At 37.4% G+C, this 20,448-nt stretch overlaps 1 non-coding gene across 1 annotated transcript; it reads right to left on the bottom strand.

Annotated features, from left to right (window-relative positions):
- Window positions 1–3,534: 3,534 nt before the first annotated feature.
- Window positions 3,535–3,607, bottom strand: TRNAR-UCU (transfer RNA arginine (anticodon UCU)). Its single transcript has one exon. It is a non-coding gene; the product is annotated as a tRNA-Arg (tRNA).
- Between the last annotated feature and the right edge of the window lie 16,841 nt (window positions 3,608–20,448).

The following is a 20,448-nucleotide window of genomic DNA, read 5'->3' on the forward strand; positions in this document are numbered from 1 at the left end:
AACATACGATCGCTGTTGATGCACCAACTGCTCTTTACACCACTCCTCCAGGAAGAACAAATTGCCGCATTTGCTCTTAATGAAACTTATCTTGTGCCATATTTAACATGCTATATACCGAAGTATCACTTACTTCAACATGACGCTCCAACTGGACTACGTCTCTACGGAGGCACAGCTATTGGTATTCGGCAAAATTTTCCTTATTGTACAGTTCTGTCCCACCTGCTCTTCACCTTCCTGAACATAACATCACGACAATTTATTTTAGAGGCAAAACAGTTACGTTTGTTACTATTTACTATCGTCCAGGCAGAGCTTTCAGCTATGATTTCTTCCGCTATATTGATACCAACTTCCGGCATTACATTATCATGGCCGATCTCAATTTTCATAGCCGCTCCAAACCTGACAAAGACAACTTTTTCGACTTTGTTCGGAATGAAACACGAGCTGAATTTCATACTTTACCAAAACCTACACGTCCTATCAGTCACACTACTCCTGATGTAGTCATAACTTCATCTTCACTATCTCAGTCCATTCATATATCTGTACTTGACTCCATAGGTAGCGACCACGTCCCCATCAAAGTCGAACTTCATTGTTCTCCCAACACTCAGCCGAAGCCTCTTCCTCAGAAGGTCTACTGCTACCAAAGGGCAAACTGGGAACAATATCGCACCGATTTAGATACTGCAGTAACTACGCTCAGAAAGCCTAGTACGCAATACAAACTCAATCGCACAATCACTGCACTTACTACAGCCCTTCAAGATGCATCACAACGTTCCATTCCAACAATCGAAGTTCAGCTACACAAACCTAAGTTACCTCCGCAATATTTACCATTTATTTCAGCATCCCGAAGAGCTTTCCGTGAATATCTCGCTACGGGTAACCTTGAAGCACTTCGGCTTCATCGCCATTACCTGAGGATCACTCATTATTATATAGTTGCGTTTAAGACACGCCACTGGATTCAAACTTGCAACACACTAGCTAATGAAACACATCCTACAAACTATTGGCGCAAGTTCCATCAATTAACCGGTAGAGTATCTCGAACGCCTTACTCTTTTGTTCATAATCATCAAGCAGTCCTTACGGATGCAGAAAAGGCTAATATTTTTGCTTCCTATTTTCAAGATATATTTACACCTCTACCCGGTTGGCATACACCAGATCGCTTGCAAGCAGCTATAAATCGACATACCGATGCAGCTTCTACTTCCTTTCGCCCATCTACTAATCATGATTTGGAACCAAATAATCCTCTAACCATGCCGATTCACCCCGAAACTATTAGTAATACACTTAAAGGTAAACGCAATACTGCACCAGGATTTGACTCTGTTACATATGTACTCATCAGACAAGCGCCTCACTCTTTGTTACTCTTTCTTAGCACAATCTATACCTTTATTCTGCGAACTGGATATTTTCCACTCGACTGGAAATAGTCAAAGGTGCTTCTCTTTCCTAAACCAAAGAAACCTCCATCAGAAGTCACATCCTATCGTCACATCCTATTCACCTCAATAGTTGTCTCTGCAAAATCTTGGAAAGAATCCTTGTCCGACGCATGCACGACCATCTTCACTCACATAATCTTCTTCCAGTACACTAAGCTGGATTTCGATCAAATTTTAGTACTCAAAATTAATTATTCCGTCTCACCACAGCTATTTACAATCAATATAATACAGGTTTTCCTTCTTGCCTTGTAACAATTGATTTGGAAAAGGCTTTTGACAAAGTTTGGCACCCTGGTTTACTATGTAAACTTCGTAACTACCTCGTGCCAACTTCGCACATCCTCTTCATACACTCCTTCTTAATAGGTCGACTAGCTTATATCTCAATCAATGGAACGCTATCTCATCCTATCTTGCTGTAATCTGGTGTACCACAAGGCTCATCTTTATCTCCTTTATTATACTACTGTACGTCGCTGATCTTGTTTACTGACGACACTGCTTTTTTCACAACTGGACACACCGTACAATCTCTTAATAAAACAATGCAAGTAGCTATTGATGCATTTCTGCGATGGTGTCATGTTTGGAGATTGATTATTAACTCTTCCAAAACACAAACCATAGTTTTCTTACCACGTCGACGCCGTTCACGAGTACATCGAAACCCAAATCTACTTCGCCTTCAGGTTGATCTTACGCCTATTCCAGTTTCAAGTACTATTACGTATCTCGTTGTCATTTTTGACACTCAACTGGACTCCACGCCTCAACAAACTCATAGGTCAAGCGCAAAATCGACTTAATCTTCTCAAATGATTAGCTGGCACAACCTGGGGCTTAAGGGCAAATACCGTTCTCAATACATATAAAACCTTCATGCGGGGTACATTAACCTACGGACATACAGCCTGGACATCTGCGCCCCTAAAATTCTATCAAAAACTTGCTATACTAGAACGCCATGCTATACGCCTAGCATACCGCATAAGCCTACCGTATCCAACACGTTTAATTTATGATATGATCGATTTTCCGCCATTATTAACGCATCTGGAACAACTTCGTATACGTTACATCAGCAAACGTTTGGCACACCCACATCCTATGATACTTGATATACTCCGCTACGACCGTGACAACGATGCCCCACCAACTTTCGTTGACACCCCTCTCCAACACTTCATGACATTATATCATTTACAGTTAGATGAAGACATGTTGGACCCCGAAATCTATACTATCTACCGACCGCAAGAACTTTCATCTCATATCTATCCATCTCATATCTATGCACAGTAATACCTATTAACAAGGGCCTCCTCCGTCTTCATCAGTTTCTGAATCCCCCCAGGAACAGAAGATAACTTCATTCGTCTAAACTAACATAACCTTGTGATGTGACGTCCAAAGCACTGCATTTCATCCATTCATTACATTTGTTCATTTTCTTTACTGCAGCCCTCAACTTTCTTTTCCTCTCATCATTTGTGTTTATGTAATAACTGGCAATGTACACCTGTAGCCATTAATCTATTACTACTTGTGTTATATATATATATATATATATATATATATATATATATATATATATTTCTTTAATTTATTTTTTCTCTTGAAATCATTTCAATCCATATATGTTTAATATTAATATGATGAATAAAGAAATAATAAACCTGACAACCCTTAGACCATCTATCTACATTCCATAGATCTACATTGCAGCACTTACCCGAAGAAAGGGCACAACCCTTTAAACGGGACGACGAATTAAAAAAAAATTAATTTGCTATTATAGCATTATAATAGATAATTGCTTATTGGGTATCCTCTTTAGATTAGAGAATAGTTAAAGTATTGAAACAAATGCGAATTCCCATTGAGAACATCTGAGAATTATGAAGTTTACTTACTAGAAATCAGAATGAGTATTGGGACATAGAAAATATCTGATAAATGCAGCATGAATAAAAGACGTCCATACAATAGAAATTTCAATGTATTACTCAATATATCTGGAACAATGATCGTCTTAAACGTTAAAAATCTTAACAGCCATCCCTTGCGGGATTCGAACCCGCGACCTTTGGATTAGAAGTCCAACGCGCTATCCTCTGCGCCAAAGGGACATGCTGCCTGAAATACTTAAGCTTTATTTTATTGAAATAAAAAGAGAGTGGAAAATAAATATGATGTTTGTAATTTTAAACCTGTAATGCCTACTTCCCGTGACTAAATGTTTGGAATAGCGTAACGGTATGTTATGTCCAACAAACTAGAACATCTTTTATCACCATAAGTGAGAGTAATTAAGTTTCACATAAACTAAAAGTTCGCTGTTATTAAACAACATACGATTCAAAGAAAATGTGCTAGTTTGTATATACATAACCTACGAAACTATCATTTAACTTGTGGTTTCAACCCTGTATCCCAAGTTCTTGTCAAATTTATCAGGAAGGGAACAAAACCACCTCTTTCAGAAAAAAAAATAGTACAAGTTAAATGGTTAAATTATAGTGTAGATGTAATTAGTAGTGTAAATAAGTGCAATTAGTAGAGTCTAATCAATATAAGGTGACTAGGTGCAGTCGAATGATAGCGCACATAACTGTAATGCGTGTTATGTTGGGATCGATTCCAGTGCTTGGTCCAAAATAATCAGAATGTATCCAGCATTTTGAGACAACAGGGAAGCAACTTGAATTAGGAGAAAGCAAACTCCCAATTTAGAAAGCCGTAAATAATGGCTGCAATGAAATTTGCCCACACTTTTCCGATTTTATCAGTTTTATCTGATAAACCATTGACAAACTGTCCCTATGTACAGGATTGCGCACAGAAAAATTAAGCTATGTTGTCAGATGGAAAATATTTTCTTTTCTGTTATGTAAATCTGTAAGAAAAGAGCAGCGGAATATCCGAATCAAGGGCCGAATAAAATTACTAGAACTGAGCTAATTTAGAAAATACAGAGGAATTAACACATAAGGATGGAGAAGCTATATACTGTATTCGGAAGAATAAAAAAACACCAGTTCATCCGAGAAATATTACTAAGGCTGTTCAGTAAATGATTGAAAGAAAAGTTGAGCTCAGTTATTATGGAGAAAAGTTTCTATTTATAAGTGAAGAAGTTAATATTATCGTCCTAACTTGTGCAAGTAACATTAGGTACGAACAATGTTAGCATTTACTGTACGTAGTCATAGCGTATGTAATAAAACTAACAGGTAGCTACATAATACTGTTTCTAACTAATTATATATTCTAACTAGATTTAGGAAGGTGATTTAACACATATTGACAGATTCCATATTATTAATAAGTAAATTATGTAATGTTGCAAGGTTTATATTGGAATGCAATGTAATTTATATGAGGAAGTAGTTTACTCACACCGTTGTATTATATTAATAGTGTTGTAATCTAAGTTTATTGTATCGTACATATTATTGTCACAAGTATCCTATTATATGACCGAGGAAAAAGAGATGTTAACGACAGACCTTAATAAATTTACCAAAGTAAAGCTTTATGACAATGGAGAAAATTATTCACTTTGATTTTCAATTGTCAATTTTCCCATAAAACTTGGCTAGTAGTGGGAAATATGTATACTATATTACTATTGTTATTATTAACATTCAGAATGTGATCATAATTGTTTGCTTCGTTTTATTTAGGTTTCCACCTAGAATATGGGCTTCCGAACCCTCAGTAGTTCCTCGAACGACAAATACGGCGGAAGCATTTCACTACTAGGGATTTGAACTGGCGTTCTCTTGGGAAGCTGATTGTCCAAGGAATGAAACAGATGATAATCGGTGCAATATTCGGGGAGTATGGTGGATGCAATTGTTTCCCATCCAAAGTGTAGAATGGTGTCTCGGGTCATCCTAGAAACGTGGGGCATTGTCTTGTAACACGAGGACCCCTTAGCAATTCAGAAGTGGTGGCTCCAGAGTTTTGAGTGTTTTTTTTTTTTTTTTGGAACACGGCGAAACTGCTGACAGTACACATTTGCATTGATGCTCTGACTAGCTGGTAACCAGAGGCGGCCTTTGGGGGTGGCGACTAGGGCACCCGCCCCAGGCCCCGCGATAGAATATTCTCTTGTCACAGTCAGCTCAAATATGCGGGGCTTCTGCAACATTCTAATGTATGATCTGTCAGGAAAGTAAATGTACACCTATTTTTCGAGTCTGGCATTCCTGTGCTCCATCCGTGGAGAGTATGAGAATTAAATCAATCAAATGTTTACTGAGGGGCAAAAAGAAAAGCTTAATCTGAATAAGACATTGCAGAGGGGCACAAGCTGTGAATACGAATAGTGCATTGTGTAAATAAAGGACGACACCGAAAGAGAAAGCCAGAAACAGCTGTTAAACTTACAAAAAAAAGAGTAAAAATTGTCGAAGTGGGAACATAAAACACAAATACAACAAATACGCCGACAACTAAACGGTCACCATGCCATGATCTTGGTGTAGTGGTTAAGGTGCTGGCTTACAAATGCAAAGGACGCAAGTTCGAATCCTCAGCAAGGACATTTTAAAAAATTTTTGTTAATAATACATACAACTCATGAGAGATGATAAAAGAGGTCGTATTTAGTTTTTCGTAGCAATTATTATTGGTAATGTTTAGTACTGATAATACTTTTTGTCTTTGCGTATTGCTTTTGTTCTTGTCTTCATTTCGAAAGAGAAGAATATCCGAACAAATGCCACCAAAATTCCTCATATTTGGAATGTAAACGCCATTTGAAATTAGTAAAGAATAAAAATTGAACGTTCCGATGTAGCTGCAAAAAATAAAAAGAAAAACATGGAAGTGGACCATACTCATGGTTACTAAAAATACAATTTCTACATGCCTTACACCTCCCGACCACGTTTCTACGTTAGCAAGTAAGAGGTTTGTGTTTAGGTTAGGTTGGTCAATACGTTTTGCAAAGGGGCCCGGTTTAGCTCTGACGCACCACAGGTGCGAGAAGGGAGAAAAACACTTTTTCTCTCTCCCTCTGTGTGTCTACTTATCTATCTATTTGTATATATATAACGCTATTTGTGAATGCCATAACCACCCTAATTTTCAGCGGATTGAGACGAAACTTGGCACAAACATTAATTGTTGAAATATCTTGATGAGTTCGTTAACCAGAATAATCAGATGAAAATGTTCAAAATGGTGGCCCTTCAAACTCTTAAAAAGTTCCAAGGGAACCAAATTTCGCCCATAAATAGGTATTCAGAAACTTTGAATAAATTTTCCTCTTTTACTGAAATATTTGTGTGCAGAAACTTATTGAAATATTGGATCCGATTAATCGCCTAAAGAAGGTTCACGCCCTTTCGCTACGGTCATTTTTTTTTTTTTTTTTTTTGCAGGAGGGGGTTATTTTCCTATCGGAACAAGATGATTGTTACTGATGATATGAAATTACACATTGAAAGTGAAGTAACTTGTGTAACGTGTTATTTGAAAGAATAATATAATAAATGTGCATTCCTCTAACACAGAGAACTCATGCATTTCGAGTTCGGGAGCCTGAATGGCGAGGAGTGTTATTTGATTTGCTTTTTAGTAACACATTGCATTGCAAATAAAGGTAGGCACCATTAGTGGTAAGTAAAATAATAATAATAATAATAATAATAATAATAATAATAATAATAATAATAATAATAATAATAATAATAATAATAATAATAATAATAATAATAATAGGTGTTGTTTGTGGCAAGGTAATATCTTAATCAATTCTTCTTCAAACGTAATGATTGTAGCGCCATATCTCCCTTACAAACAAAATATTAGCAATTTATATCGAGAGAACGAGAAACTGTAGAGCGATGGGACCAACGTTGGACAGTATGCACTCATAGTACTCAGAAAAGTAAGCGATTTCAATGCAAAAGGAACGAAGAGTCATTGTCATGGGTAGTCATGGGGCCACGGCAGAGCCCTCTTTAGGCAAAGTGTCAATAACTTATATCGAGAGGTGATACTGGGATGGGACCAACTTTGGACACCGTGGACCCATAAGGCGCATCGAAAAAATTAGGGAGGCGGGCGCCAGCCAGCCTTACTTATTTCCACATAATAATATAAAATTATATTGTCGAAATACACACACGAGTTAGCTACTAATATTTCATATTATTATTATTATTATTATTATTATTATTATTATTATTATTATTATTATTATTATTATTATTATTATTATTATTATTATTATTATTAATCATCTACAGCGTCTTTTCATTACCTGAGCATGTTTGACATGAAACCAAAGAGAAAATCCATCCTGTAGCGAAAGGAAACAATACTTTCTCTCAAATGGATAAAATATCAAGCCGAGATTGATTCGAACTCGCATGGACGGCGCGAAAAGCCAGTGCTTTGTCCACTATTTTTTTAACTGACTCACCGAACGCGTTTCAGTAACTTACTTATTGCTAATTTTACTTGCTTCACTCGTTTAACTCGCTTTTTCTAATAACTTATAACGACAGGGACACGAACACAGAAACATCGAGAACAGTTAAAAATGATAGATGCTCTCCCGCCGAGAATCGAACCCGAGACTCCATACACCCAAGGCTCACGTGCTAGCCTCTAGACCAGCGGCGATGGCACCCCTCACTTCCTGTGTCGTTAGGGATTACGACCACTGTATTGCTAGCTATCACTTCTGTGGGTTGTATACTATGATCACATGTTTCTTATTTGCTGGAAGAGTAAAACCTACATTATATGTAATACATGAGGTATTTAGACCTACATGCTCTTCATATAATGTAATAAAAGGGTCATGGTGTCGGATTTTAATACATGACGTATTGCAGTATACAACATGCTTTGCATTACTTGTTTGTTTGTAGACAGCTACTAGCTTAGTGTTCTGAAAGGTTGTGTATAAACTAGGGATAACCCGTTCCGGAATTATTAGTTTTCGGACTCCCGAAAGTAAAGCCGGACAAATTCCGGAATTCGGAAAATTCCAATTTTGTAATAATTTCGGAATTCGGAAAAATCCGGAATTTAGAAATTTCTGATTTCGTTAACATTCCGGAATTCGGAAAATCCGGATTTTTTCGAAAGTCGGAGATTTCTCAATTCCGGAATTTTCTAAATTCCGGATTCTTTCCGAGTTCCGAAATTCTTCTGAATTCCGGAGTATAACTGAATTCCATAATTTTTCGAAATCCGGAAAGTGAAAGTTCCGCTTCCGAAAAATGAATTTATTTTGGTTAATATGAATCGTGGCGGAAATAAGTCTTTGACCAGGTAATGGCGACTGCTTTGAAAGAAATGGGGAGTATGAGAATTCAATCTGTCATATTTGTAGTTTCGTGTGGAGAAAGAACGAACTTGTGAACCAGTGGTTTAAGAAAAACTCAAGTTATTAATATAAACTTTGCAGACTTCATAAAAGAAATACGAAAGACATTTTGAATCGTAAAATATAACATATAAGTTTGCAAGCGGAGACAAAGAAACCTAACGTAACCAGACTAAAAACGAATCTTTTACCGCGTAGCGATCGCGGTTTAGTGGTCAAGGTGCTTGTGCGAATGCACATTGTATTTTTTTTACTTTAGGATTTTTGATGGCGATTGATCGGCGATAACATACGTTTTATTATATTCAGATATTTGAATACTCGGATGTTTCAATACTTGAACTATCAAATCTTCAGGAATAATAATAGTAATAATAATTATTTTTATCTCGTAGAAGATTAAAAGCTAGGAGCTAATTATCGCTCAGGTTATACCATTACAAGCAGAAACGTGACATTTGGAAAGAATATTTCGGTTTGGTTTAATGTTGTTAAGAGAAGAGGAGTTTCTCATCTCGTTTCTAAAACAAATAAAATAACATGAGAATTAACATTTCACATTCGAGACGGGTCAAGGCTAACTCAAAATTTTCGTCTCTCTTTGGAGATGAGAATCGAGACGAGACGAAAAGTATGGTAAACATTTCTCGTCTTGTCTCGATTCTCGAAATAGTGTATGTCCATTCTTTAAGTAACAATTGCTCTGTAGACTGAATCTCATAGGCTATTTCGTTACATTATATTTCAGAGCTCATTGAATTATGCTCTGTGTAGGTATTTTTGTAGCAAAGCTTTTATATTTACCTCTGCATATTCTAAAAATTAGTTTATTATATGCCTTACTGTCGCGTGATATTCAGTTATATTTATTACAGTTATTTTCCTCAAAACATACTTTCTACATGAAACTTCAATAAAAGGTTCTAGTTTAAAATGTTGGTAGTTGCAGAGGTGTGTCTTGAAGGTACGGAACCCTTTCCCCGAAATCTCTACTTTTAAGTAAGTTTTGCCAAATTTCAGGGCAAGTTTAAAACTATTATTATTATTATTATTATTATTATTATTATTATTATTATTATTATTATTATTATTATTATTATTATTATTATTATTATTATTATTATTATTATTATTATACGGTCGTCTGGAAGTCTTCAGGAGGCAAGAACATCGGTCACGTTCTGGGTTTGAGTTCCGAAGGGGCAAGTATTCGGGCTCGAGCAAAAAATTGTTAAAAGTTATAGGCTTCATCCAAATATATTCAAAACAGCTGGGACCGGGTTTGGGCTTCTCAACGGCTCGGCTTACAGCTCATTCAATATCGAACCGAATCGAGAAGTGAGCCGAGCCAACAGCTCACCACACCGAGCCGATTTGAGCCATCGGCTTAGTTGAGCTGAGTCGAAACGTGCTGATGAACTAGTTTCAACTTAGCTGGCTCGAACCAGTTCACATGAGCCGAGTAGGTGACCCATCCCAACCGAGAAAGCTCGAGCCATCGGCTCAATTGAGCTGAGTCGATAGCTTGTTCCAACTAAGCCGGCTCGGGTCATCGGCTCATCCCAACCGAGCCGACTCGAGCTGTTCGCTCAGTTGATACGAGCCGAGCCGGTTGATATCACTACCCGAGTTGGTCTTCTGCTTGGGCTCAAGAATTCGACCGTGCACATCTCAGCCTTGATTTTAAGAACTACAGTATATACTTATATTGGTGATTACGACATTTGAGGCTGTCTCGTAATAATAATAATAATAATAAACTCTTGTCTTCTCGTTATCTAGACGAGACGAGATACACTAAAATTGCCCCACGAGATGCACTAAAATTACGAGATGAGACGCACCTCTGTCGTGAGCAACACTAAAAGTATTCCACATTACTGCTTACATTTCTCATGGCTTTTGCTTTCCAGTCTGATCAGGCCAATATTTCAAAACGAGTTAAAACGAGCAGAACGAGCGAGAGAGCCATTATCAAACTCAACTCAACTCGAAACTAGACCTCGAAAACAGCGACTTGGCTCGGAACTCAATTCAAGAAAATTACCTTTGACTCGACTCAAATTGTACTCGAGTTGAATTGAATTTTGGCTCGACTTGTGCTCATCCCTATTCGTGTTTGTATTTTATGTTTCCACTTCAACAATGTCTACTCTTTTTTCTCATTTTACCTGCTGTTTCTGGATTTCTCTTTCGGTGTCGTCCTTTATTTACACCGTGCACTATTCTTATTCCCAGCTTGTGACCCGCTTCAATGTCTTATTCAATTTAGGCTTTTCTTCTTACATTGACTTCACATGTGATTGATTTAATTCTCACTTTCCGCGCACGACCGATGAAAATGTTTTATTATTATTATTTTTATTTATTATTATTATTATTATTATTATTATTATTATTATTATTATTATTATTATTATTATTATTATTATTATTATTATTATTATTATTATTATTATACTATTGAACTTGCACGGCGAAATTACTGTATAATACGATATCATTTCTGTAATTTTACTCCATTGTATGTTATTTAGTTTATTAATGGGCACTAAATTGTCTCCAGATCAACGAATAAATTAACTACGGCATGCACTTTGGTGGAAATATCATTGCAATAAGATTATTGGTTCGTTCCAAACATGTTCATGTAATGATATTTCCACCAAAGTGCATGCCGTAGTTAATTTATTCGTTGATCTGGAGACAATTTAGTGCCCATTAATAAATTAAATAACATACAATGGAATAAAATTACTGAAATGATATCGTATTATACAGTAATTTCGCCGCGCAAGTTCAATAGTATAATAATAATAATAATAATAATAATAATAATAATAATACTAATAATAATAATAATAATAATAATAATAATAATAATAATAATAATAATAATAATAATAATAATAATAATAATAATAATAATAATAAAACATTTTCATCGGTTGTGCGCGGAAAGTGAGAATTAAATCAATCACATGTCAAGTCAATGTAAGGAGAAAAGCCTAAACTGAATAAGACATTGAAGCGGGTCACAAGCTGGAAATAAGAATAGTGCATGGTGTTAATAAAGGACGACACCGACAGAGAAATCCAGAAACAATAGGTAAACGAAGAAAAAAAAGAGTAGAAATTGTTGAAGTGGAAACAAAATATAAATACAAATAGGGATGAGCAGGAGTCGAGCCAAAATTCGACTCGACTCGAGTTCAATCCGAGTCGAGTCAAAGGTATTTTTCTTGTAGTACTTATAATTATACTGTAGTTCTTAAAATTAAGGCTGAGACCTGCACGGTCGAATTCTTGAGCCCAAGCAGAAGACCAACTCGGGTAGTGATATCAACTTGCTCGGCTCGTATCAACTGAGCGAAGTTGTTGTATTACTATACATCTGCTTCCGCCCCTGTCAAATCTGGTCGATCTCGTTGACGCGACATATTTGCTTTTTTATACCCCTTTCTTCGTTTACTGAACAAAACAGTAACTATTCTGAAATATACTACTGCGCATGCCTCGTAGATAAATATTTTTGATGCCAATAGTTTCCGTTTTGTCCAAGGAATGTTCTTTTTCTTATTCCCAGCATGACCCTTTTATTACATTATATGAAGAGCATGTAGGTCTAAATACCTCATGTATTACATATAATGTAGGTTTTACTCTTGCAGCAGAGAAGAAACATGTGATCATAGTATACAACCCACAGAAGTGATAGCTGGCAAGACAGTGGTCGTAATCCCTAACGACACAGGGAGAGAGTGGTGCCCTTCCCGCTGGTCTAGTCGCTAGCACGTGTGCCTTTGGTCTATGGAGTTCCGGGTTCGATTCCCGGCGGGAGAGCATCTGTGATTTTTAACTGTTCTCGATGTTTCTGTGCTCGTGTCTCTGTCGTTATAAGTTATTAGAAAAAGCAAGTTAAACGAGTGAAGCAAGTAAAATTAGCAATAAGTAAGTTACTGAAACACGTTCAGTGAGTCAGTTAAAAAAAAAAGTGGACAAAGCACTGGCTTTTCGCGCCGTCCATGCGAGTTCGAATTAATCTCGGCTTGATTTTTTATCCATTTGAGAGAAAATTTTGCTTCTTTACTCTACAGGTAGTCCACTCTTTTCGTATTTTTCGCTGTCGTTCACAGTTAAAGTAACTGACTATTATTCTTTCTACGAATGATGGATCTTCTCTTTGGCTTCATGTCAAACACGCACACGTAATGAAAAGACGCTGTCGATAATAATAATAATAATAATATGAAATATTAGTAGCTAACTCGTGTGTGTATTTCGACAACATAATTTTATATTATTGTGTGGAAATAAGTAAGGCTGGCTGGCGCCCCCCCCCCCTATTTTTTCGATGCGCTTTATGGGTCCACGGTGTCCAAAGTTGGTCCCATCCCAGTATCACCTCTCGATATAAGTTATTGACACTTTGCCTAAAGAGGGCTCTGCCGTGGCCCCATGACTACCCATGACAATGACTCTTCGTTCCTTTTGCATTGAAATCGCTTACTTTTCTGAGTACTATGAGTGCATACTGTCCAACGATGGTCCCATCGCTCTACAGTTTCTCGTTCTCTCGATATAAATTGCTAATATTTTGTTTGTAAGGGAGATATGGCGCTACAATCATTACGTTTGAAGAAGAATTGATTAAGATATTACCTTGCCACAAACAACACCTATTATTATTATTATTATTATTATTATTATTATTATTATTATTATTATTTTACTTACCACTAATGGTGCCTACCTTTATTTGCAATGCAATGTGTTACTAAAAAGCAAATCAAATAACACTCCTCGCCATTCAGGCTCCCGAACTCGAAATACATGAGTTCTCTGTGTTAGAGGAATGCACATTTATTATATTATTCTTTCAAATAACACGTTACACAAGTTACTTCACTTTCAATGTGTAATTTCATATCATCAGTAACAATCATCTTGTTCCGATAGGAAAATAACCCCCTCCTGCAAAAAAAAAAAAAAAAAATGACCGTAGCGAAAGGGCGTGAACCTTCTTTAGGCGATTAATCGGATCCAATATTTCAATAAGTTTTTGCACACAAATATTTCAGTAAAAGAGGAAAATTTATTCAAAGTTTCTGAATACCTATTTATGGGCGAAATTTGGTTCCCTTGGAACTTTTTAAGAGTTTGAAGGGCCACCATTTTGAACATTTTCATCTGATTATTCTGGTTAACGAACTCATCAAGATATTTCAACAATTAATGTTTGTGCCAAGTTTCGTCTCAATCCGCTGAAAATTAGGGTGGTTATGGCATTCACAAATAGCGTTATATATATACAAATAGATAGATAAGTAGACACACAGAGGGAGAGAGAAAAAGTGTTTTTCTCCCTTCTCGCACCTGTGGTGCGTCAGAGCTAAACCGGGCCCCTTTGCAAAACGTATTGACCAACCTAACCTAAACACAAACCTCTTACTTGCTAACGTAGAAACGTGGTCGGGAGGTGTAAGGCATGTAGAAATTGTATTTTTAGTAACCATGAGTATGGTCCACTTCCATGTTTTTCTTTTTATTTTTTGCAGCTACATCGGAACGTTCAATTTTTATTCTTCACTAATTGCAAATGGCGTTTACATTCCAAATATGAGGAATTTTGGTGGCATTTGTTCGGATATTCTTCTCTTTCGAAATGAAGACAAGAACAAAAGCAATACGCAAAGACAAAAAGTATTATCAGTACTAAACATTACCAATAATAATTGCTACGAAAAACTAAATACGACCTCTTTTATCATCTCTCATGAGTTGTATGTATTATTAACAAAAATTTTTAAAAATGTCCTTGCTGAGGACTCGAACTTGCGTCCTTTGCATTTGTAAGCCAGCACCTTAACCACTTCACCAAGATCATGGCATGGTGACCGTTTAGTTGTCGGCGTATTTGTTGTATTTGTGTTTTATGTTCCCACTTCGACAATTTTTACTCTTTTTTTGTAAGTTTAACAGCTGTTTCTGGCTTTCTCTTTCGGTGTCGTCCTTTATTTACACAATGCACTATTCGTATTCACAGCTTGTGCCCCTCTGCAATGTCTTATTCAGATTAAGCTTTTCTTTTTGCCCCTCAGTAAACATTTGATTGATTTAATTCTCATACTCTCCACGGATGGAGCACAGGAATGCTAGACTCGAAAAATAGGTGTACATTTACTTTCCTGACAGATCATACCGTAGCTTAGAGTTAAAGTGAATACTTTGGCTAATAATACGGTGTGGTGGATTTCTTCGGAAACCAGTTTTCATAAACCAGAACTTCTTACTCAATATTTTACTTTTAGAAGCCTTAAATTCCCAAAATCTACACCATTTCTATGAAAGCGTTTAGCATGAAATTTTTAGTTTTAAAGTACCGTAATTATTACGCCCCGAGTTTCGGATTAACAATGGGTCAGCAAACAAGGCGACGCTAATACGATGCACGTGGCTCTAAATGACATTATCTCAACTTTTCTTTGTTGTCGAAATAGAGTGAGAAGTCATGTTGTTTGTTGCTTTTGGGTTAGAAGAGTAATCCTGTTGCTACGGACACCTCTGAGTCATCGCTTCCAAGAAATAGCTCCTATTGCACGCCTTGTGTAGCACCTCAAATTGGCTTCGGAATTCGGACCGCGCAGTCATAGTGAGATGTGGATACGTAATATTATGATTAGTGCGTGAGTGTCTTCCGATTATTCGTTTATTGGGCAAAGAATAAGTGACCATCATGAGTGGTAGAGACAGAGACAAATTCCGTAAATACGAAAGTGGGTCTGCGAAAGCCAAGAAACGGAAATATAAAGATTTCATTCAGAAGCAAAAGGGATCTTTAGACAAGTTTGTTGTAGCGGTAAAATCAGCGGATCAATACCTAAAACTTGAGAACACGGATGATGATTTGTGTGTGACTGTGAGCGACCGGTGTGATGCGACAGACCAGGTTGTGATGCCAAGTTTTGCGTCCGACGAAGAAAACAAACTAGCCGGCAACAAAACTGTTTCTACGCCCTGTTGTCCCACAAGCAACAATGAAAACCTGGTGCAATTCTCTGGGGACAACGTTGTTGCAACAGACCCAGAAAGTGACCTCTCCTGTGAAAGTGCGACCATTCCTCTGCATACTTCTGACACTCTTCAAACGACGAGCACACTGTTCGAGGACATATACGATCCAGGTAATTGGAAACATATTAACAGTGAAGTGCGTGACATGTTAGTGGAGAAGGGTCCAATCAGGCTAAGTTACCGTGAATACCCAAAGGACGAAGGTAACATACATTTTTCGAACAATTTCTTTACACGGAGGATGCCGAACGGAGAAACAGTGGATAGGCGATGGCTAAGTTATTCGAAGATCAGAGACAGAGTATTTTGCTTTCCTTGTAAGTTGTTTGGTACGACAGCTACTAGAGGCCAGTTAGCAAACGAAGGCTGCTGCGACTGGAAGCATCTTGGCGATAAACTTCAGCACCACGAAGTTTCTGTAAATCACGTTAAGTGCATGACAGCGTGGTTGGAATTAGCTCGTAGAATGTCCAATGGTAGCGCAATAGATAACATGATGCTAGAACGAATTAGAAAAGAAAAGAATTGGCGCGCAGTGTTAACAAGAATTCTAGCGATTGTACAGTACCTTGCCGAAAACAACAGCGCATTTCGTGGGAGAACGGAGAAACTTTATGCGCCGATCAATGGTCAGTTTTTAGGTTTAGGTGAGATGCTGGCCAAATTCGATCCAACCATGCAAGAACATCTCCGCCGAATTAAGAACGACGAGGCTCACGACCATTACCTCGGGCATAGGATCCAAAACGAGCTTATCGATCTGATGGCGTCAGAAGTAAAGGGGAAAATTATTGATAAAGTGAAACTTGCCGTCATCCTTGACTGCACGCCTGATGTTGGCCACAAAGAGCAGATGTCCATAATATTGCGTTTTGTGGACGTATCAGATCCGGAAGTGAAGGTGGTGGAGCACTTCATCGAATTTCTGGATGTGGACAACGCAACAGGAAAGGGGTTGTCTGAAGCTCTTCTTGCCGCACTGCCGAACCTCGGTCTGGACGTCGCCGATTGCCGTGGCCAGGGGTGCGAACATGAAGGGAAAACACCAAGGAGTTCAAGCGCACATTCTTCGCATGAACAGTCGAGCATTTTACACTCCGTGTGGCTGCCATAATTTGAACCTTGTTTTAGGAGACATGGCTAATTGCAACTCCCAAGCAGTGACGTTTTTTGGTGTCATACAGAGAATATATAAATGCTTTGCTGCCTCGGCTGAAAGGTGGACAATTTTGGAAGAAACCGTGCCTTTCATGACTACAAAATCACTTTCAGAAACGCGGTGGGAGTGCCGCCTGGAAAGTGTGAAAGCGCTTCGTTATCAGACGAAAGAAGTCAGGGAGGCACTGTCGACTGTCGCAGATACCGCCAATGATCCGCTAGTAAAAAGTGAAGCCGAATGTCTTGCAAATTATGAGCTCGAAAGCTTCGAGTTTATTCTGAGCTTAATCATATGGTATGACATTTTATTTGCTGTGAATGCTGTCAGCAAAACTTTGCAATCAGCTGGCATGCAGCTCGATGTGGCAATACAGCAAATCAAAGGCCTTGTTACTTTCTTGAAAAAGTACCGGCAAACCGGATTCTCCGATGCTATGATCGCAGCAAAGGAAATTGCGTCCGAAATGAATGTAGCTCAGAAATTCAAGGAACGAAGAGTCAGATGCAAGAAAAAACAATTCGATTATGAGGGTAACGACGAAGAAACATCTTAGTCGGAGGAGTCCTTCAGAACAGGATATTTCTTATGGATAGTGGATCAACCACTTACCTCAATGGAAAAAAGATTCGAACAACTGGAAGAGTATGCTTCAATCTTTGGATTTCTATACAACTTGAAGGGTTTGCGGTCATTGAACGACGATTATTTGTTAAAGTGTTGCATGGATTTGGACAACATGTTACGCGCAGAAGATTCACGCGATTTGGATGGAATTGACTTGTGCGCAGAATTGAAGATTTTTCGTGAAATGCTTCCTGATAACATCAATGCCGCCCAAGAGTGTCTTCAGTACGTTTGGCTCATTCGAGATTCATTTCCCAACATCGTTATTGCATACAGAATTATGTTGACAATTCCTGTTACAGTTTCCAGCGCGGAAAGAAGCTTTTAGAAGTTGAAACTTATCAAAAACTATCTACGATCAACAATGTCGCAAAGCAGATTGTGCGGTTTAGCTATTTTGTCCATCGAAAAGGAAGTTGCCTCAACAATGGACTACGAGGACCTTATCAACGATTTTGCACAGCGAAAAGCCAGAAAAGTGGACTTCCGTCTGTGACCGTCAAAGCAGCTGCTTCGTGAGTCAGTGATAGTTTTATTATGTGTTCTAGTTTGTTGATCTTGCATACATGTAAAATGTTTCCGAATCATTAATGTGGTAAGTTATATCGACCCCCATGCCATAAGAACCCCTTATCCCCTCAAAAATTTCACCTATGTTTCCTGGCTTCGGGGGAGGGACTTCGCCTAACAAACCCCCCCCCCCCGCCCGGGGCCCCGCATACTACTAAGGCCGCCTCTGCTGGTAACAGTATTTTTTTCTCAAAATACTGGCCAGAAAATTTGGACTTGAACTTAGTAAAATCAAGAAATTTCATTAAAACGCGTTAAACTCATCCGATATTGACCAAAGTTTATATGGTCATAGATTTTAACGAGTTTGGTATGCGTGCGAGCTCAGCACGAAATATTGTAATGTACAGACCTTTGGTCCTCAGTTCTTGAGGGATATAAATTAGAAATAATAATTCACAGAGGTAAACAGTGTAAAATTTATATTTTACAGAATATTAAAATATAATTATTTACTAATAGTGATTATCAATGAGTTATCGAGGATTTCTCTTCTATCAACATCCTATAAAATCCTTTCAAATATTCTATTAGCAAGATTGACCCCATACGCAGATGAAATTATCGGAGATTATCAGAGCGGATTTAGACGAAATCGATCAATTATCGACCAAATATTTACCATTCACCAAATACTCGAAAAGAAGAGGGAATATAATACCCCGATACATCAACTATTTATTGATTTTAGAAAGGCGTACGACTCGGTTAGGAGAGAAACATTATACAATGTTCTTACAGAACTTGAAATACCGAGAAAACTAATTAGATTAATTAAGATATGTTTAAATGAATCCCAAAGTAAAGTTCGGGTAAGAAAATTTTTGTCCACGAGCTTTCACGTCGAAAATGGCCTGAAACAAGGAGATGCGTTGTCGCCGTTATTATTTAACTTTGTTCTGGAATACGATATATGGAAAATCAAAGATAGCAACCAGGGCCTAGAGTTGAACGGTATTCACCAGGTTATAGCATACGCTGATGATGTAAATTTAATAGGGGATGATAGGAGAACAATAGAAAGAAATGCAGAGATCTTATTAAATGCTTGCAGGGAAATTGGTTTAGAAGTAAATGCAGAGAAAATTAAATACATGGAAGTGCGTTGGGACCGTAATACAGCAAATTATGGATTCGTAAAATATTAAATAATACTTTTGATAAAGTGGATACTTTCAAATATCTAGGATCAATATTAACAGACGAAAATCATATGCACGATGAAATTAAATGTCGACTAAAAGCAGGGAATTCATGTTATTATTCCGTTCAAAATATCTTGTTGTCGCAAATTCTGTCGAGGAATTTGAAGCTTAAAATATATAAATGATAATCATGCCTGTTGTTCTATATGGTTGCGAAACATGGTCGCTTACTCTGAGAGAAGAACATAAACTGATAGTATTTGAGAACAAGATCCTGAGACGAATATTCGGACCCAAGAGGAACGGGAATGGGGAATGGCGGAAACTTCATAACGAGGAACTATATAATTTATACGGTTTATCAAACATTGTTAGGGTCATCAAGTCTAGGAGGCTTAAGTGGGTAGGTTATGTAGATGGAAGAAAGTAGAAACGCTTTTAAAGTCTTGATTGGAACACCAATCGAAAAACGACCATTAGGAAGACCTAGGCGCAGATGGGAGGACAATATTAAGTTGGATCTCGCAGAGATAGGAATACAAAGTAGAAACGGGATGCTGTTGGCTAAGGATAGAAGTCAGTGGAGAGCTTTGTGAACGCAGCATTGAACCTCCGAGTTCCATAAGCCATAGAGTTAGTTAGTTTATCGACAATATATTTTATAATGTAAGAAAAGACTAACAAATTACGAAATAGAGGGATCCTGTATAAGCTGATCGTGATAGTATCAGGCAAATCTGTGATAAGTTGACTTTTAACAATTCGTTTTACCAAAATATGAAACACGAAGTGATTATGTGTACTGAACTGATTCTAAAGACTCCTCACTAAGATCCCTCATTCATTTCTCTTATTTTCTATAACTAACTAAGTCAGTATCAAAAGCAACTTGGTTGCTTTCAAAAATAGTCAATTAAATACTAACAAAATATTATTGAATTGTTTATTTGTTTTAAAGATGTTTTATATACGGTAGGACAAAGAACTAAGTATCTGACTATAATAATCTCATCAAACGAGAATTCAAATTTTAAACAGGTAGGT

The sequence above is a fragment of the Thermobia domestica genome, chromosome 7, assembly GCF_964235325.1.
Source record: "Thermobia domestica chromosome 7, izTheDome1.hap1.1, whole genome shotgun sequence".
NCBI classification, from domain to species: Eukaryota; Metazoa; Arthropoda; class Insecta; order Zygentoma; family Lepismatidae; genus Thermobia; species Thermobia domestica.